This window comes from Apodemus sylvaticus, chromosome 1 (assembly GCF_947179515.1).
Source record: "Apodemus sylvaticus chromosome 1, mApoSyl1.1, whole genome shotgun sequence".
NCBI classification, from domain to species: domain Eukaryota; kingdom Metazoa; phylum Chordata; class Mammalia; order Rodentia; family Muridae; genus Apodemus; species Apodemus sylvaticus.
This window is the reverse complement of record NC_067472.1, coordinates 29,763,588-29,784,802: the sequence shown is the minus strand read 5'-3', so window position 1 is coordinate 29,784,802 and position 21,215 is coordinate 29,763,588. Positions and strand designations below refer to the sequence as shown.

General features: G+C 42.7%; 1 protein-coding gene across 9 annotated transcripts in view; it reads right to left on the bottom strand.

Annotated features, from left to right (window-relative positions):
• Sgms1 (sphingomyelin synthase 1) overlaps window positions 1-21,215 on the bottom strand; it is a 274,151-nt gene that overhangs the window by 112,616 nt on the left and 140,320 nt on the right. For 6 of the 9 annotated variants that reach the window (XM_052187219.1, XM_052187194.1, XM_052187204.1 and 3 more), the window contains one exon: window positions 8,864-8,906. The exons of 1 other annotated variant lie outside the window; for it this stretch is intronic. The gene's annotated coding sequence lies outside the window, so the exon portion shown is untranslated. Of the gene's footprint in view, window positions 1-8,863; window positions 8,907-16,287; window positions 16,307-19,793; window positions 19,877-21,215 lie in introns of those variants that run through there. 2 more of the 9 variants (XM_052187247.1, XM_052187238.1) reach the window with 2 other exon arrangements.

The following is a 21,215-nucleotide window of genomic DNA, read 5'->3' as shown; positions in this document are numbered from 1 at the left end:
GCACACACTGGTCAAGGTTCAATACGATCTGCTCTGCCCCAAGAGAAGTCGCCAATGAGGTGTCCAGCCAGAAATTCCCTGTCAAGAAAGAGCACCTGGCCAGAGTCAAGCTTATCACTGCTGCTTTTTTTGGTCCCCTCAAGCAACCGGAAGGACTATCAAAGAGGCTGAGTCAGAGCTAAGGAGTGACATTCCTGGGGAGAGAACTCCAGAAGCACTGGCTCTACACTCCACCTGTTCCTGACTCAGGCCATCCAGGTAGGCACGGCAGGCTCAGGCAGGCACAGCAGGCTCAGGCAGGCACAGCAGGCTCAGGCAGGCACAGCAGGCTCAGGTAGGCACGGCAGGCTCAGGCAGGCACAGCAGGCTCAGGCAGGCACAGCAGGCTCAGGTAGGCACAGCAGGCTCAGGCAGGCACAGCAGGCTCAGGCCAGGCCCAGCAGGCTCAGGTAGGCACGGCAGGCTCAGGCAGGCACAGCAGGCTCAGGCAGGCACAGCAGGCTCAGGCCAGGCCCAGCAGGCTCAGGTAGGCCCAGCAGGCTCAGGTAGGCCCAGCAGGCTCAGGTAGGCCCAGCAGGCTCAGGCCAGGCACAGCAGGCTCAGGCCAGGCCCAGCAGGCTCAGGTAGGCCCAGCAGGCTCAGGTAGGCCCAGCAGGCTCAGGCCAGGCACAGCAGGCTCAGGTAGGCACGGCAGGCTCAGGCAGGCCCAGCAGGCTCAGGCAGGCACAGCAGGCTCAGGCAGGCACAGCAGGCTCAGGCAGGCACAGCAGGCTCAGGTAGGCCCAGCAGGCTCAGGCCAGGCGCTCCCTTGTTACCTCTGACAGCTATGGCTTCACACCCAGCAGTTCTGCTCTTTTACAATGATTCTCAGGTATGGTGGTCTCTCAGCCCGGTCTTGTCAGGTGTTAAGTTTCCAAGTCAGACAATATGGTACACGCCTATGAACTCAAAGGCGTTCTCAGACCCTGGGAACAGTTTAAGATTAACTCTGAAGCATCATCCTAAGATCCCAAAGCTAACCCTAACCTTACACAGGCAGCCTCAACAACAGTAACAGCATTATGAGGGGAAACGACTTGAAAAATAGCTGCAGCAGCCCCTCCCCCATGCTTCACTTCTATCTCAGCTTTTTGATTTTTGTACTTCATTTTTATTATCATAAAACACACATGATTCATTTGTTTCTTAATTAAAAACTAAATCTTTGGGGCTGGAGGGATGGCTCAGTAGTTAAGAGCACTGACTGCTCTTCCGAAGGTCCTAAGTTCAAATCCCAGCAACCACATGGTGCTCACAAACATCTGTAAGGAGATCTGACTCCCTTTTCTGGAGTGTCTGAAGACAGCAACTGTGTATTCACATATAATAATAAATAAATCTTTTAAAAAAACTAAATCTTTAACCCTTATGGTAGTTTAAATGAGAATGACTCCCACAGGTTCACATAAATCAATGTCAGGTCCATAGTTGGCAGAACTGCTTTAAGAAGAATTAGGAGGTCAAGTGACCATACGTGTGTGGGTTCATTTCTGGATCTTCAATTCTATTCCATTGATCCACCTGCCTGTCACTGTACCAATACCATGCAGTTTTTAACACTATTGCTCTGTAGTATAGCTTGAGGTCCGGGATACTGATTTCCCCAGAAGTTCTTTTACTGTTGAGAATAGTTTTTGATATCCTGGGTATTTTTGTTATTCCAAATAAATATGAGAATTGCCCTTTCTAACTCTATGAAGAACTGAGTTGGGATTTTGATGGGGATTGCACTGAATCTGTAGATTGCTTTTGTCAAGGTGGCCATTTTTACTATATTAAGCCTGCCAATCCAAGAACATGGAAGATTTTTCCATTTTCTGAGTTCTTCTTTGATTTCCTTCTTCAGAGACCTGAAGTTCTTATTGTACAGATCTTTCACTTGTTTGGTTAGAGTCACACCAAGATACTTTATATTGTTTGTGGTTATTGTAAAGGGTGTCATTTCCCCAATCTCTTTCTCAGCCTGCTTATCCTTTGAGCATAGGAAGACTACTGATTTGCTTGAGTTGATTTTATAACCAGCCACTTTACCCAAGTTGTTTATCAGCTGTAAGAGTTCTCTGGTAGAATTTTTTGGGTCACTTAAGTATACTATCATATCATCTGCAAATAGTGATAATTTGACTTCTTCCTTTCCAATTTGTATCCCTTTGACTTCCTTATGTTGTTTAATTGCTCTATCTAGAACTTCAAGTACTATATTGAAAAGATATGGAGAGAGGGGGCAGCCTTGTCTAGTCCCTGATTTTAGTGGTATTGCTTCAAGTTTCTCTCCATTTAGTTTGATGTTGGCTACAGGTTTGCTGTATATTACTTTTACTATGTTTAGGTATGGGCCTTTAATTCTTATTCTTTCCAAGACTTTCAGCATGAAAGGATGCTGAATTTTATCAAATGCTTTTTCAGCATCTAATGAAATGACCATGTGGTTTTTTTTTTTCTTTGAGTTTGTTTATGTAGTAGATTGCATTGGTGGACTGTATATTGAACCATCCCTGCATCCCTGGGGCTAATACCATCCAGTGGAAAAAAGATAGCCTTTTCAACAAATGGTGCTAGTTCAACTGGAAGTCAGCATGCAGAAGAATGCAAATCGATCCATTCTTATCTCCTTGTACTAAGCTCAACTCCAAGTGGATCAAGGACCTCCACACAAAACCAGACACACTGAAACTAATAGAAAAGAAACTGGGGAAGAGCATCAAGTACATGGGCACAGGGGGAAATTTCCTGAACAGAACACCAATAGCTTATGCTCTAAGATCAAAAATTGACAAATGGGACCTCATAAAATTACAAGGTTTCTGTAAGGCAAAGGACACTGTCAAAAAGACAAAACGACAACCAACAAATCGGGAAAAGATCTTCACCAACCCTACATCCAACAGAGGGCTAATATCCAATATATACAAAGAACTCAAGAAGTTAGACTCTAGAGAGCCAAATAACCCTATTAAAAAATGGGGTACAGAGCTAAACAGAATTTTCACCTGAAGAATTTCGAATGGCTGAGAAGCACCTTAAGAAATGTTCAACATCATTAGGCATTAGGGAAATGCAAATCATAGCAACCCTGAGATTTCACCTCACACCAGTCAGAATGGCTAAGATTAAAAACTCAGGAGACAGCAGGTTGGCGAGGATGTGGAGAAAGAGGAACACTCCTCCACAGCTGGTGGGATTGTAAGCTGGTACAACCACTCTGGAAATCAGTCTGGTGGTTCCTCAGAAAACTGGGCATGACACTTCTGGAGGACCCTGCTATATCACTCCTGGACATATACCCAGAGGATTTCCTGGCATGCAATAAGGACACATGCTTCACTATGTTCATAGCAGCCTTATTTATAATAGCCAGAAGCTGGAAAGAACCCAGATGTCCCTCAATGGAGGAATGGATACAGAAAATGTTGTATATTTACACAATAGAATACTACTCAGCAATTAAAAACAATGAATTCATGAAATTCTTAGACAAATGGATGGAACTGGAAAATATCATCCTAAGTGAGGTAACCCATTCACAAAAGAACACACATGGAATGCAGTCACTGATAAGTGGATATTAGCCCAGAAGCTCTGAATACCCAAGACACAATTCACATATCAAATCATTGCCAAGAAGAAGGAAGGAGAGGTCCCTGGTCATGGAAAGGCTCGATGCAGCAGTGTCCTGACTACCAGGACAGAGAAGTGGGAGGGGGTTGACTGGGGAACAGGCAGAGGGAAGAGAGCTTATGGGATTTATCGGGAGGGGAAATCCAGAAAGGAGAAATCATTTGGAATGTAAACAAAAAATATAGGGAAAAAAAGAATAAGGATTAGGAGGTGTGGCCTTGTTGGAGCTATGTCACAGGGGTGTACTTTAAGGTTTCAAAAGCCCATGCCAGGCCCAGTCTCTCCAACTTGAAAAAAATGTAAGCTCTCAGATACTGTCTCAGCAGTCATGGCTGCCTACCTACACATGTTCCCACAAACTGTAAGCAGGCCCCCAACCAAATGCTCTCTTTTATAAGTTGCCGTAGTCATGGTCTGCAAGCCACAGCTATACAACAGTAACTGAAACACTCAGCTTCTCATCCCTTTCCCTCCCATTTTATAATCTATAAGGCTCTAAATCTTTTTAAGGTTCACCTAAAGTCAATATTGAAACTCAAGACCATACTAAGCCTCAATCTCAAATTATCAAGATGCTATTCTTGAACCCCACACTGAAATAACCAGCTTACTGAACGTACTAACAGGCTTAACTCTCCCCTCCTGTGTGGTGCCCGAGAGTATCTAGAGCATCGTAGATGCTAGGCATGGGCTCAGCTGCTGCCGAATCACACCCACACGAACTGTGAATAAACAGCTCAAAGAACAAAGAAGCTCCACTTGGGAAAGTTGTATTATCTTTTAAGAGATCATGTTCAGCCCAACATGGTGGAGTACACCTTTACTCCAAGTACTTGTGGGAAAGAAACAGGCAGAGTTCTATAAGTTCAAGGCCAGCTTGCTGTACATAGCAAGTTCCAGGGCAGCAAAGGCAATACGAAGGAAGGAAGGAAGGAAGGAAGGAAGGAAGGAAGGAAGGAAGGAAGGAAGGAAGGAAGGAAGGAAGGAAGGAAGGAAGGAAGGAAGGAGGGAGGGAGGGAGGGAGGGAGGGAGGGAGGGAGGGAGGGAGGGAGGGAGGGAGGGAAGAAGGAAGGAAGGAAGGAAGGAAGGAAGGAAGGAAGGAAGGAAGGAAGGAAGGAAGGAAGGAAGGAGGGAAGGAAGGGGGAAAAAAGAAATCATGTTACACCTGCAATACCTAAAAACAGTCACAAAAAAAGCAGCTGTCTCGACTAACTATACGAGACAAAAATTTTAAAACCTAGACCCCTCTTGCCAGTGTAAAAATATTCAATTAAAGATTTGTGGCAGTGCAGAGATATCCATTTATATTATATAAACCACACCACCTCTTAATAAAAGCAAAAGCCCCATGGCTTTAATCTCAATGAAAAGGAAAGAATACATTCAAATTTCCATCAAGCCTCACCTTACTTCATGACAAAAGTCTTACTTTACATTGATCTTGAAATACTATTTGGAGAGTAAACACACTACTGTCTGCTCGGGTACTAGTGCACCAGTCACCTGTCAAGGTTACCAAAAAGAAGCAAAGAGGCTGGGGATGAAGCTGCAGGACTGAGCAGTTGCTGGGCATGGCTAGGGTCCTGGGGCTCAGTTCCCAGCACCACAAGATGAATTACAAAACAAGTAAATAAATTCGACAGAAAAGAAACTGATTTGGAAATTATTTCTGGAGTAGCTCTTTAAAGACTTTCAAATGTGACTTTTAAAAGCCACACTTTGAGGTTGTAGGTGGCCATTACAGCTGACCCCTTCCTTCCAGGTCTCCATTGAAATAGTAGAACGTGGAGATAATGGTAACCCATAAAGTCAGAAGCCCTGGAAGCCACACCACAGAAGATGAGGGTCACCAGGGGCAGTGTGCTGTGCGCGCTGGTAGGACAGAGTGACAATAGAGACTGAGGAGCAGAGGAACAGCCAGCAAGGGTTCCCTCAGCACTAAGGAGAGGAGACCAAGATAGCAGCCAGCCTAAAAATGTCTGGATTCTTACCTTCTACCATTTACAAAGATTAAGTCAAAATGGATTTGAGTTGTAAAAAGTAAGATTTGAAACTAAAATTCCTAGAAGACAATGCAAGCACAAGACTTCAGAGCAAGCAATTTGCCAATGGAGTTTTTGGATACAACCCTGAGAGCCCAGGCAACAAAAGCACAGCATACCAGGATTAGGTGGCAAAGAACCAATTAGCAGAGTGAAAGATGGACTCCATTTGCAAACCATGCATCTGAAAGGAATCACAGCCACAGGTAAGGATCTCTTAGCACACAACACCAGAAAAAGCCAAGTAACGAGAATGCACAGTGCACAATGCAGTTGCACAGACCTCTCCCTGTGATTTGGGTGATAAGCAAATGCTCAACTGTACATGAACAGATGGGTGTTCACCATCTCTATGCTTCAGAAGAAGCAAGTAAAGCACAGGCAGATACGGCCTCTCACACAGAAGAGGGGTCATTAACAAAACCAGACAATAACAAGTGGTGACAAGGGTCACCACATCTTATGCTGTGTTATGGGTTCCTTTTTCTTCCATCTTTCTCCACCCCAATTCATCTTTCCTTCTAAGCCCCTAACAGCAGACAGGAGAGGAAGAAGGCTGGGGGAGGGGATGGCAATGTTTTCAGACTACTTCCTGCTGATTAGGGGCATTGAGTTTCTTGGGACAAGTTTGCTTCTTCAACATGAGGATATCTAATTTCTTCTTTTCATCTTTGCCTCTGCCTACTTGACAAGTCCTAATAAACCACAACTAACAACATCCAATCACCAACCAGCCAACTAGCAGTCAACTCCTTTATCAGGGCTCTAGCAGTTATATGTCCCCTGAACAGTTCCCAGAATTCCATGTCACACTCACAAAAACTATCTGCAACTGTCACCATGCCCCTGGTAGAGCATGAGGCAAAGTATAGGTGCTGTGGACGACCTGAAGCAGCCCCATATCCCACACTTGGGATTAAAACAGAAACACTCTTATATTGCTGTGTCTTTAAAGAAACCAAAATTCTTACTTCAGACAAGATTGTGGAGAAACTGGAACCCTTGTACATTCTTAGAAATGTAAAATGTTACAACTGGGATGAAGAATACACAGACAATTCCTCAAAAAAAAAATTAAACATAAAACTACCATAGGGTCTGGTAATTCCATTTATGGGATATATCTGAAAGGACTGAAAACAGGATTTGGAAGAGATATTTGAATACCAACATTCAGTGTGGCTATCTTAACAATAGCCAAAAATAGAACTTACCATACTCTATGTCCACTACTAAATAAATGGATAAGGAAAACATGGTTGTATAATCAAAGGAATAGTATTCAATCCTTAAAAATAAGATTCTATTATGTGCTGCTACATGCATGAATGGTCAGGTTAGAAAGCAAGCAGTCTCAAGGAAACAACAGATTCTAATAGAGGTAAATGATGTGATGATTTTTTAAAAATCACATTAAAAGGGGCATGGGGAGGTTATCCTGGATTTTCTAAATGTAATCACCAAGCTCTGAGAAATCAAAACAGGCAGACAGAGGAGCATGCTGGCCAAAACCACACAGTGAAGGAAATGGGGGATCCACAGAAGACTCAAAGAGTGAGAGACCAGTGAAAAACTCCAAAGACAGAGAAAGAGAGGGATGGAGAGAGGGAAGAAGGGAAGGAAGGAGAAAGAGGGACAGAAGAGAGAGAAAGGAGAGAGGGAAAGTGGAGGGGAGTGCACAGCCCAGTCAGGGGTTTCAGAAGCTCAGAATGGCTGGGACATGCCATTAGGTACCACAGAGCTCAGGCAAAACTATGTGTAGTCATATTAGTAATTAAACGCAATCTAGACCGTGATTGCATTAAGACAAAGGTGGTCTGGGCATAATGGTCGTATCTAATAATCCTAGAGACTGAGGTAGAGGCTGAGGCTTGAGGCCAGCGTGAGCCTAGAGTCCCTCCCCACCCCTCATAGAAGAAAATGATAGAAGGTGGTGCTGGAAGAAGAGAAGGAAAAGAGAAAGTGGGTGGACATAGAGAAGCAGAAAGGGAAAGTGAACCCTAGCAGTCAAGGGTCATCTTTAAATCTTCAACAGGAAGCAGAACAGAAATCTAATGGTTGCTTTTTTTTTTTTTAAGCAACCACTAAAATGACACTTAGGGCATTTTCTATATTTGAAACAGATAGACCCATGAATACCAGAAAATACAATCAAAAGAGCTGAAACAGTCTACCCTTAGTCAAAGGGCCATGGGAAACTATTAACCAATTGCCCTGGATAGTTTTATATCAGCTTGACATAAGCTAACATGATCCCAGAGGAAGGAACCTTAAATAAGAAAATGCCTTCATAAGATCGGACTCCAAGTAAGCCTGTAAGGCCTGTTCTTAATTACTGGTTGATGAGATGGGGCCAGGTCTTTGTGGGCGGGGCTGTCTTTAGGCTGCTGGTCCTGAGTTCTGTGAGAAAGCAGGCTGAGCAAGCCAGTGAGCATCACCTCTCCACAGCCTAAGCATCAGCACCTGCCTCCAGAATCCTGCCCTGCTTGTTTTCTTGCCCTAATGTCTCTAGCCTGTGAACAGTGATATATTTAAGTGTAAGCTGAAATAAACCCATTCCTCCTCCAGTTGCTTTGGTTATGGTGTTTCATCACAGCACAGTGACCCTAACAGACACCAATGTATATACAACTGCTTGAAAAATAAAATGAGGAAGAAACAAGAGGGAGAAAATACTGAGTTCCCCAAAGCAAGTGATAGAAACTGTTCCCAATGATGGTCCTCAATGCTTGCCGTGAAGAATGTCCAGCAACTGTCTGGACATTACACCAATGGACATTTGCAGTTTGGACTCAAGTGTCAGGGGTCAGCACCATACAAATAGTCTAAAAAGTCTGTATGGCAAACAACTAACATGCTATGCCATGCTGTGAGACGTGCACTCTGAAACACAACTCTTACAATGAAAATTCTGATGTATAATTCATGTCATTAAATACTTGGAAGAAAATTATTCTGGGCTAGACAAAAGTACTACTTATGTTTTATTTTGAATGAGTAAGTTCATGCTCCATATACATACACAACTAAATTAAGTAAGTGAAATGTGTTTAATGATGACTCTCTACAATCTTTAATATATGCAAGCTGGCCAGGATCATTAGTTTAGATTTCTCTGACAGAAAATAGACACTAGAGCATAAAAGAATTAAATATCCATTTACCTCAATCATGCTGTTACTCTTCTTCATCAGTCTTTCTTCCGGTCTAGGAGAAAATAAGTAAAGTACATATAAAGTGTGCAATTAATGCTTCATATAATGAGCTGCTTACAATAATTTAAAGAGACAAGGCTGTTAAAACCCCTACTATCTGCCCATTGGTCTTTAAATCCCTCCTAACAAACAGTCCACTGGTCAATAGTAATCTTCGTTATCTGTCTATTGAGAAATTGTCTTTCCTCCCTGCCAGATTCACCTTGGTTATCCTGGTAGACACATACAGCTGCGATTGGACAACTGGAAGAACAAGTCTATGCCTGGAGCTAGGAAAGGCTGTGCACCAGGACCATCTAAGAGTATATCCTCAGATAGCTTATTATAGAAATAGAGTGGGAGAGCACAGTTTCCAACCTATAATGATTAGAACTCTAGCATACAAGGGTAGCAGGATGTTTGTTTTCCTTTTAATCACAATACAATCAAGAGGCTAAATGAGATAAGTAAGAGACACATGGAGCTATGTGCTCAAAAACCCTGCACAGAGACACGAACCCACTGAACAAAAGGCTTAGGCATGCTTCATGCCATTCCATCAAAGACTGTGTCTACTAAACAGAGCCTGATCCTCTTTCATCATGTATGTATGAGTAATGACATACAAAATACATGCGTGTGATTCTATGTACTATATAGAAAAGAAAATGCTATCTTTTTTTTCAAAAAGTGGCACGCAGGCACAGAGGCGCATGTTTATTTTCAATCTAATACTCAGGAAAGTAAGTAGGAGAACAGTTAAGTCTGAGGTCAGCCTGGGCAACAGAGTGAGTTTAAGACCAACCTGACCAACAAACTGAGACCCTGTCCCAAAATAAATACATTAAATAAACCACATTTTAAAATTAATATTCATTTGAATTACTCTCATACACAGAAACAGAAACAAAACAAAACAAAAAACCGTAACTTTGGACACCACATACAGGCTTGCCTGGAGTCAGTATCATTCTGGGAGAGTCTGAGGATAAGAATTCCAATAACTGGATCAAAATAAAACATTTTAAGGCCACAGAAAGGAAATGGTAGCCAGCTGATAGCTGATACTATTCAGGAAGACACTGTCATGCTAGTGATGAAAGCACATTGGCTAATGCATTGTCAATAGCAAAGTCTCCAGAGACTACAGATCAGGGAAGTTATTCCTGATAGACAAGTAGAGGAAGGGTCTTCCTATTACTAGGCAAACCTCTATGAAGATAACAGGCAGAGAAAGAGGAAGAAGGAAGAAAGGAGCCTGACCAAAGGGAGTTTCGCTTCCTCTCTACAGGTATACAAACAACTCAATAAAGTAAAGATAACCTAACCAGTATGCGGAGGAAGTTAGACCAACTTACTAACGCACCACCCCACATGGCCTTCCAATTCCCAGAGCAAAAGGTCTGGCTTTGGTCTCCTCCTAGCCACAGAAACCAAGAGTCTCACAGCAGGGCCACAGTGCTTTAGCAAAGGAAAGTATTCACAGGAATGAAGCTGTGTAGAGGATCTGATGTGCTGTTCCTGCCCAAGAGTCACTAAAATCAGAAGACACATCATTCAGAATCCAGCACTTACAAATTACCCAATGTTCATCTCCGTAGAGCAGGCACCTACCGCTCTGTACCCCAGAGAAGAGCTTTCAAAAGAAACCTTTTATATCCCAACCTGTACTTCAGAAACCTGCTAAGAAGCCTTATTACTCTCTGTAATGAGAGACCCTGGAAGAATGGTGTCCCTCTCGGGCGGCTGCTGATGGACACAAATACCACCAGTTACCCAGAGAACAACAACATGCCAAGTGTCTGTGAATATTTCCTTTTGATAATAAGTAATTTCAAAAAACATGGTCAAAACAGGAACATAGTTCAAAAAGGGAAGTTTCTATTATGCCACTTGAGAAAAAACTAGTAACTACTTGTTAAAGACAGTTTGTGAGGTAGCCAAGATAGGTGTTTTAAACGGGTCTTCCTGCATCCTTGAATATAAAATTGTCCCTCAACTCCAACTGCAGTCTGCCACAGGACTTGCATGCCCTTACATCCCAAGTCAAGTGTGCTGGACCACTGGGCTATAACACTGACCACGGCAGTGCTCGCTTCACGCTGACCATCCCATTCTCTGAGTCTGTCCCAAGCCATTCAGTAACACGCTCATCTCCCAGTTCCAAGTTACGTGGACTCTGATCTTAAGAAGGCATGTTAGCATCTTTTCCTTCTACACAATGGTAGTAAGGGTCATGTTAGCAAGGAGCTTGAGGACAGGAAGCAAAGGAGGCTTGGAAACACTCCTTATAAAGGAGCTGAACCATGAGGGAGGGCAGGCAGTGCATGCACCCTGGGAGGCTTCCTTGTGTGCTGACAGAGAAAGCAGTGAAAGTCACGGGCTTGCTTTTGCAGCGGAGGTGTTCTGTGAAGACACAAGTCCTTTTTGGGACTAGACAAGCACAGTAACTGACAAGTGTGGACGAATGTCTACAGCATGGAAGTCTCCAATTATCCTTGCAGCTAGGCCCTTAAACATTTAATTGGGATCCAATTAAAAAGGGAAATTAAACAAGACCTGAACAACAATGACACCAATAGACAGACCAACAGGGAGGGGAAAGGCTCAGGAGGCCTCAAGCCTAGAAAATGAATTACAGACAACTGGGGACAGCTGAGAGCAGGAGAAAGGGTCTCCCAGAGGGGACAAACGCATAAGTGGTCATCCAGCACCACTTACACAGAAGGAACAGGGGTGTGTGTGTGTGTGTGTGTGTGTGTGTGTGTATATATATATAAACAACGGAAGAAAAAGAGACTATGAACTTCAGGGTGAGCATGGTGGATGGGGAGATCCCATGAGAGGTGTTGGAAAGAAGGAAGAAAGGAAAGGGAATGTAATTATAATTCAAAGAAACTACATTTTTTAAAAATTAAGGTAGAAATTGGTGCCTGTCACAAACCCAGTGACAGGCAGAAAAATTTTGGGGGCTCAGAGTATCTCCTATTCCTCAGAACCTGGTACAGCCATACTTAAAGGCTGCACTGGCAGTCTCCCAATCCACATTTGTGGGGCCAGCCCTTTTCAAATCTCTTTCATCAAGAATGCCACGTTGTTTTTTGTTTACTGGGCTTTTTTTGGGGGGGGGGGTGGCTTGTGTGATTGTTTGTTTGTTTTTGCAAAGTGGCAATCTGATTCGATAACCCTTGGTCAGCAGTTGTCAGGCAGGGGCTGCTCAGCAGTAGCCCTGGGAGACAGCGAGGGCCGTTGTGTTGCAACTCTGCACCAAGTACACATGGTATGGAAACTGCACCAGCATGCTTTGTTTTTGAAGCCTGGTACAAGGCTTTCCTGAAATGTGTCCGAATTCCCAGGATTCCAGGCTTCTCCTGGGGAACAGAGAGCACGCTCTTCTCTGAGAGGCTGTGCTGGTGTGTAAAAGAAAATATAGAGCTTCATCAAGAGCTCTGGAGGTCCGGCCCCTCAGCTTGCCTCTGACACAGGCTTCTCTTCCTTTTACGCCTCAGTAAAGAACAGCTGGCTAGAGGGCTTTGTGAGCAGGGGTGCCCTAGGAGAAAGACAGAGTTACAAATTGTAAGCTGCCAGAATGAGAGGAAGGAGCTGATGTGGGGTCGGTGGTGGGGTGGGGCAGGGGGCATGTATTCCAGAGAGAAGAGAGAAAGACTGTAAGCTAATGGAAAGAGTTAAAGAAACTATGTTCCAGGAAAGGGTGAAAGAAATGTTACTGAATGACACACAATTGACAAGAGCCTGGAAATGACGCAGTTTAGGGTGTGACCCCAGAGCAGTCCCTTTTGCCAAGAGTGACAAGTTCCAGGAAAGAAAGGCAAGTCATCATTTCCCTGGGCTAAGGGTAGAGTTCCACAGAGAGGACAGCTGACAACACTGAGGTAAGTGGACATCAGCAAACACAACTGTCACCTGTTATGGGTTTCATCCGGACCCACAGCTAAGCCTAAGGGGACAAATACTCCTGTGCTTCACTGATGGGAACTGCTATGTATGGGACAAAGAAAACACAGTCCTCATGTTCCAGGAACAAATATGAATGACCATTGCCCAGGAAGATGAAATCAGGCAACCCCAAATACCATGCTTTAAAGTAGTCACAGTAGGATTGATCAAACAGAAGTCACAAATGACGTTAGTGGCCTGTTACTATATTCCAAAAGGATTTGTCTAATAAACACAAGGACATTTGGTCAAACATGCAAGTTTGACCCAACTAAAAAGAGTCCAACACAATTTGGCTCAAGAACTGCAAAATTCAACTGGCCTCATAGAATCTTTAACACGGGCTGGGCTTTTTTCTTGGAACTGCTGTTCACAATCTCAAAGGGGTTTGTTTATCAGCACTGGCCTTTCCAGAAAGACAAACCTCAGTCCCTGTGTTACCCTTTGAAGGCTGAGTACCCCTCTGGTTCCTAGAGCTTTCACTGAGACATTTACAAACTGAAGTGTCAACGCTACTTCTTGCTGGAATGACCTCGGCAACAAGCCACACCTCCAATTTAATGGAAGCAGGTTGAATTGCTTTTAAATCTCTACCCATAGGAGTATCCAAATGGCTTTCTTCAATTTACTGAATCAGTTTCTTGTGAGCAGGAGTCATACTACCTCTGTGCTTAAAATGACTCTGCTCAGCACCTGGTGAATGCCTACTAGTGATTTTTGGCTACCAAGTTATATTAAACCAAACCAAGTTTCTCAGTTCACTGGTAAAACTACCTTCATTTCAAAAAACATATTGTTATGTGACTGTTTTTTCAAGTCCCTGTACAACATCTCTCTCTTTTCTGGCCTAGCAAAAATGATGGAAATAACTCACAGTGACAGAGAAATTACCTATCTAATCAATTGTATTTGGTCTTAATTACTTTTAACCAAACTATTATGTGCACCATGTACATTTTAAATTTAGGTAATGAATTACCTCCATATTATATCTGAATATTGTCTACTATTTTATAGTTCTCCTTAACAAAAATAAGATTTAAAACAGTTAATTCTTTTGATTCTCTACACTGTCTCTTATCTCTTACAGTCTAAGCAACTTTCATGTATAATTAGTGACAATATCTCTCTGGCCAGAAAGTCCCATGAACACAGATTATATCATATCCAAATAGCCCGGATATAGTCCAACAACTTAATAACAGTCTTAGAAGCAAATCTAAGAGCCTGGCTTTTGAAACTGAGTTCTTTTGAGATATGGAAAAGAATAGGTACTTACCAGAAATTAAAAAGAACAATGAGAACCTGGCAATTTAAAGTACTTTTGAAATACTTTGAAGTAACATCTTCAAAAGAAAATTCCACATGAATTATCAAACCAAGCTACCATAACAAACTGTGCCAACACACACATACAAAACTATGTTCCTTAAAGAGGCAAAAATAGCAAACAAATTAGAATGTAAGATCAACTCACACTTCCAGTGTGTCCCAGACAATGCTAAAGTCAATGGCTGAGATGATTATCTCAGGGCCAGAGCACATGTTTACAGGTCCAGCCCCGGGCACTGCCCTTTCCTCAAGTCCCACCCATAGAAGTGTGGGTGCCTGGTCTAAAATTCAGTTCCAAGGCAGATTAGAAAAATGTTTTAAACACAAACCAACTAACTTCCTCAAGTAGCATGCAGGGCATGTCTTTATCCACTCCTTCCTCCTGCTGGGGAGTTCTGCTCTTACCCTCAGGCCCAGATGTGTCTCAACTGCCATTTCTGCACTACCTGATATAACCTCATGCACAGACACAGCTGACTGAACCTGAAAAAGACTCTGGGCTCATAAAGAGTCATTTATGAACTGGCCAAGAGCTGTGGTTTGTATTTATTACACAGATGATAGGTTCCACCAATGAGACTCTGCCCCAATACAAGCAAGTCTACAAGAAGTTAGACGCATGGTGAAAGATCAGGGGGGAACGGTTAACATCATGAGCTAAGTGCACGCAGAAATCAACTGGCCCCAGTCTGTTCTTGGCCTGGGACTCTCAGATTTGCATCCTTATATCCTACTCTTTCTTGAGGCAAAGCACAAAATGTTTTTTACAACCAAGAAAATACCCAAAATACACACAGTTCATGATGCTAAATTTTTATGGAAAGATTTACTATCAGTGCATTAGCTGCAGCTGTCGTCTTTCAGACTAAGTGGAAGAAACACCTTACATTGCGTAGGTCAAGCTTTTAAAGAAATGCAGCTTCCTTTCAGTGTCTCTCCTTTGTGCGTCAGATTACTCACTTATAAAATGAAGATGGTGTAAGTGAAGGACTCAAAATTCTGTTGACTAACTTACAGTCTCCATAGGCCGGGCTCTGATCTATCAATCCTCTAGCCAATCAAAGGGACACAAACAACATTTATACAGCTGGAAAGCATTCTCTACTCTGTGGCTGTCACATGGTAATAGTATCGTCCTTCTAACTTCATAATTACAACCAAAAGATTTGTCTATACCAACTCTTAAAACGACTCAGTTCAGAGACCATCTCATTTTAGTTATTTGTAGATAAATTAGAATATTTCATAGTATTTAATTTTTCCCACTTAAGCTATAGTATTCTCAGTGCCACCCCCCCACTTAAACTAGTAAGTTCATAGAACCTTATCTGATTATTAGCATAAATACCTGAGTCAGAACAGTGGTGCTCAGCCTTGGCTAGAGCACTTTCAGCACTCTACTTTGTGAGGTAAAGGGCACAGTCACAACACAGGACAACAGAATCCTACAGATCTACCCTAGATACTCTTCTTGTCCAGGCTTCAGTGCAAATGACAAGAGCAGCTAGCTAGATCAGACCCTAAATCTACAATTATTCAATGAAAGAAATTATTCAAAAACATTTTTAAATGACGTCAGGAACAATTGTCTAAGCCTTGAAAATGGGCAAGAGAGATTTGGGCATCCTTCAAATGCTGCTCTAGATATTAAGTAGAGCAACCTCTGGGATTGTCTGAGTCTGTAAGGCTGTGTACTACTTCACTGATGATGGTTTTAAGTGATTCTTTCCCACGGAACTACAAATAAATTTTGTCTGCTAGAGATGCCTGGAAGAAAAGTAACCCCAAACATAAGAGGGTGTTTTGTTCTCTAGGTCCTCAGAGTCTGGCAATTTCCACATTACCTAAGCTGAGTACAATTGGAACAGACTCTTAGAAGTGGCTTTTGCTAAAAAAGCAATGACTCCACTTGAGTCCACAAGTACCTAAAACCAAGGATGGAAGGTTAACATCTGGGCCTCAGTTGTGTGTCTGATGTCTTCTTTACTTGGGTTGAAAAGCCAGAGACAAACCATTGTCCTTCACCTTTCCGCAAGTCCTCTGGGATCCTGGATAGCAGAACCTTGAAGGACAGACACCCCCTTACTCCAGAGAAGAGCGATTACCCCTGAAAGTGAGGCCTCCATCCAGGCCTGGCTCCGGAGCAGGACTGGTCACCTTGTAGAAAACAGGCTGGTTCCTTCACACAACAACGGCAGCAAGCACATCTTCATACCACCTTGCAGAGCCAGAGCTCAGACATCTACCAAAAAGACCACATCCTGACCAGAACTGTTTATGTATGTATCCTGAGCTCCTCTTCTTCCTCCACTTAAACCCAAAGCTCACATCAGTTTTCTTAAGACTCAGGGTTACTGGGCCCCTTTATTTGTTTCTCTTCCCAACTTGACCACAGTGAATGAATCTTTCTGTGTGTCACAGTTATTTAGATCTTTATTAAATTTCATTTAACATGTCATTTAAATGTAATGACGAAGGGAAAAGAAGGCATTTAATTAGGGCTTTGTTTATAAGCTTCAGAGGCCTTAGTCATTATCACCATGGCAGAGAACACGGCAGCAGACAGGTGTGGTGCTCAAGAAGTGACTGAACCTACATTCCGATCAGCATGCAAGCAGAGGCCTGGCATGGGCTTTGGAAACTTACTCCAACAAGGCCACACCTCTTCCAACAATGCCATACCTTCTAATCCTTACAATCTTTTCAAATAGGTCCACTCTCTGGTAATCAAGTATCCAAATATATGAGCCTATGGGAGCCATTTTTATTCAAACCGCATGGTCCATTTTAAAATATACTTTATTGTTACATCTAGAAAAGTATTTGCTATAGTTCTTAGCAAGTGGTCAACTATAATCCATAGGATTATAAATAAATGGCTTACGTTATTTGAAAGCCAGATCCTTGAAATTCTGCTGGAGTGAGAGAATGCTAACAAACAAAAGCCACTGACCTAAACAGTTAAACTACATGCTTAATCCTACATACACACACGGGCAACACTGATGTCCACTCTGCACCAACTGCAGAGCTGTGTTTGAGAGCACAACTGCTAATGCTATTTGTTTGCTTTTTAATAAACAACAATTATCTCAGTTTCTAGAGATAAAGGCGTGTGTGTTTGTGAGCATGCAGGGGTTGTGTGTGTTTGTGCGTGACTGTGTGTGTGTGTGTGTGTGTGTGTGTGTGTATCCACAAGCACATGTGGAAGCCAGAAGTTTATGTCAAACACTTTCCCCTATTATTCTCTACCTTCCTTTTGGAGACAGCAATTCTCACTAAACCTGGATTCCTAATGTGGGTGCTTAGAATCCAAACTCAGGTCCTCGTGTTTGAACAGCAGGCACATTACTGACCAGTCCTTTTCCCTAGCTCCTGATAATGCTTTTTGGTGCATATGATACAAACAAAATCCTATCAAATACACAGAGAAAATGGTATGTAAATAAAATACTGTAATGCACAAATAGATGATAATGTGCAAACAAATGTTATGATGTATTAAATGATAGCTAAAATATAGTCAGATCTATATAATAAAAAGTTAGCTAGAACCCATAATTAAGAAAGGGGACAGAATTCCTATCTTATACTAAATGACTACATATCTAAAGTAGCAAAGAAGAGACTTATAGGAAAATGTCAAGACAACCCCCGGTCCTCTCCCCACTATCCCTTCCCCTTCCCCTTCCCCTTCCCCTCCCCTTCCCTCTTCACCTTCCCTCTTCCCCTCCCCTCCTCCCTCTTCCCCTTCCCCTGAAAGCTTTCCAGCCAGCATGAGGGATGAAGAATGAAAGTCAGTACCATCTTTGAAGGCACTGGATCAAAATCTTTTAGAGTCTGGCCTTGCAGTTTATTCTCCTAACACATTTAATCATAGTAAACTGCTGTGGAAATGGTTTCCACATGACAATTATCACAACAAGGCTTTAGGCATACCTACTCAGAAACTCCCTAGCAACGTATGGAAGCATTTGTGCCGTTTGTGTTAAGAAGGAGTTCTACTGGCTGCTAAGCAGAGCTCAGGGCTGGGCCAGAGAAGGACACGTGATCAGCACTAGGATAGATTCTATTAGTGGTGGATGCAAAGCACATACAGGGCCTCTTCCACAGGGATGTGTGATGGAGATGAGAGACAAAGCAGAGAATTAGGGACTAATTCTCTGGTTGGCTCCTAACCCAAGAGCAACAAAGGTTGACAGACAAGCTTCACTGGGACATCGTGGTGAAAGGGTGCCACTCATTTCCTTCCATCGAAGAAGACAGGCCCGCATGACTGACAACCCTAGTTTCTCCAACTCATGTGCTGAGCTCTGCATCCTACGGGCAAACACTTTCAGATCCTGCCAAACTTTAAGCTTCTCAAAATATGAATCTGTGATTCTCTGCCTATACCTTGGTAAGCCTTATAAACGAGATATTACAGGCACAGAAAGGGAGACAGGGCTAAACAATCCTTCACACAACAGGAGTATATGGTAGCAGTATTATTCATTTCCTAAGTCAGAAAATGCATCAACTGAAATACCCAATCCAAGAGTTTGATGTATGTCAATGTGATCCACCAAAAATGCATTTATTTAAGGATTTATATAACAAAATCAAAGATTTCTTCAAGTAGTGAGTATCTTGAGATTTAAAATAGGGACTGGTCTAATTTATAAAAGAATGTAATTTAAATATAACTTTTATAGGGACAACTTATTCAAACAATTTTAAGGTTCACACATGGATAAACTGCCCCTGTAGCTTACTCGTAGGTTTGGGGAACTGAGGGTTTCATGTTCCTCCTAAATATTTGCAGAAACCAGTTTCATCACAGAGGTTCCCTCCTCTTCCGCATCTCTGGGTCTCCAGATGTCAATCACTTTACCACTGAAATCCATTCCTCAGCTGTAGTCACCTTGGTTTCTTTACTTCAAAGAGTCTCCAAGCCTTGGCTAATAGACACTATGAATCTCCAGTGTTCAAAACAACCATGAAATTAATGTCCTAGAGAAAATGCTTCATTTAGCTGGGCTCCTAGGTTCTTTCTACTGGATGCACCTCAGTCTAGAAATAAATGTCCATCCAGTAGTAACAGAGTCAGAGAGGCAGAGTCAGAGAGGCCCTCATCAGCAAGCAGAATCTGAAGATATAAGAACTACCCTAGAGGGGTTAAGGATTGAACCCAGGGCCTGGTGCATGCTGGGAGGCATTGTGTGACTAAGTCATATATCCTCCATCCCAAGAATACTTCATTTACTCATTCATTGCCACAAGGTCAGAAGTTTGTATGACTAAAGTAGCAATAACCTTGGTCCCTTAGGAGACTCAGGTTAAAGAAAAACACCAAACAGGCTTGTTTCTACAATAATACATTAGACACATAATTGTCTAGATAGCAAAATTATCTGAGCTGGGTTTTTCTTTCAGCTTTTCTGAAATGCTTTACACTTGTTGACATTCTTAGGCACAGAGAAAGTCTGTTTACCAGAAGTAAACTTCTAACCTTCTTCCAGTAAAGTCTTCACAACAGTTGTCCAGTGTCCAGTTAGGATTTAATTGCTGTGAATAGACACCATGCCCACAGCAACTCTTATAAGGGAAACATTAATTGGGGTTGGCTTACAGGTTCAGAGGTTTAGTCCATTATCATCAAAGTGAGACGCAGCGCAGCATGCAGGCAGACATGGTGCTGGAGAGGTAGCTGAGAGTTCTACATCTGAATCCTCATGCAGTAAGAAGAAAGAGTGACACTGGACCTGGCCTGAGCACTGGAAACCTCAAAGCCCACCCCTTGTGACATACTTCCTTCAGCAAGGCCATACCTCCTACTGTGCAACTTCCTCGGAAGCCATTTTCATTCAAACCATCATAACCAGTTACCCATGTGAATCAACACAAGCAAGTAATCATTTAAACTTATCTTCCACTGAAGCTATAGAAACCATGCCAAGACTAAACAATAGATAAAGCTTACACTAATTCCTCTATGCGACCCACAGCTATAGTTCCACACACAGGAGGAATTCAACAAATTCAGTAGCAAGGGCACAGTCTCAGATGATGTTCTGTTCTTCACATACAACTCTAGAAACCTTTGGGATTAGGTTATGTAAAATAATTCAATTTGCCTTTTAATCTACCTAAATCCTGAGGACGCCTAATTTTCAAACACTTGTATAGGGGAAAACAAAAACAAAAACAAATCTCATGTAAGTAACCAGCTTGAAAAACAATTTACACTTTCTAAAATAGCCACAAACATGCTACTCAGTGCAGTAACCAGGTAGCTATCCTGGAGGGAACAAGAGACACTTGTGCCTCCTTTTGGGATACCCAACTACTGAACCAATGGACCCCCAAGGAACTGACGTTTCTCCTCAAATCTCATTCAAAGATAAGGAGAAAGCTGAGGCCCTAATGCTAAGCAGAGGTAGCAGGGAGCTTGTTCCCTGGACAGAGATGTCACATAGCTCTGACAACCTGGCAGACCACCTAGCAGAAAGGACTGGTGCTCATACAGTGGGCATGGGCCAAAGCATTCCCCGACCTGGACTACTTAGTACAACACATCTCTTGTCCCCCTATTTGAACCTATGCCTCAGGCAAGGACCCTAAAATGGCCTTGGAGGGGAGGAGGCAGAGACTTCTTTAGTCCTCCTGCCACTGTAGTCACAGTCAACCAGTTACCCTTATTGTATCTTTAACTGGACTACTGAGTACTGGGGCCAAACATAGCTGACAAGGAAGGTATTAGGGCCCATGCTCTCCGGAACAGTGGTAAGAAACCCAAATGTCTCCCTCTGAAAGATCAAAATTACTCTTGAGAAAACAAATGCAGATCAAAAAGAGTTGCCTGAGTCAATTGAGCCAGGGGGTGTCCAAGCCTCCAGTTCAGAGGTATGAGCCAAGTCATAAGACCTCTGCTAATCTGGGTTTTACCTTTGCTCAGAGTCTTGGGTGTTCAATTGAAAGCACTGGGTAAGAAGCCACCTCACTGGTGATTCGGGATTAAAATCTGCATTTACAATTATTCTATTTCAAATCA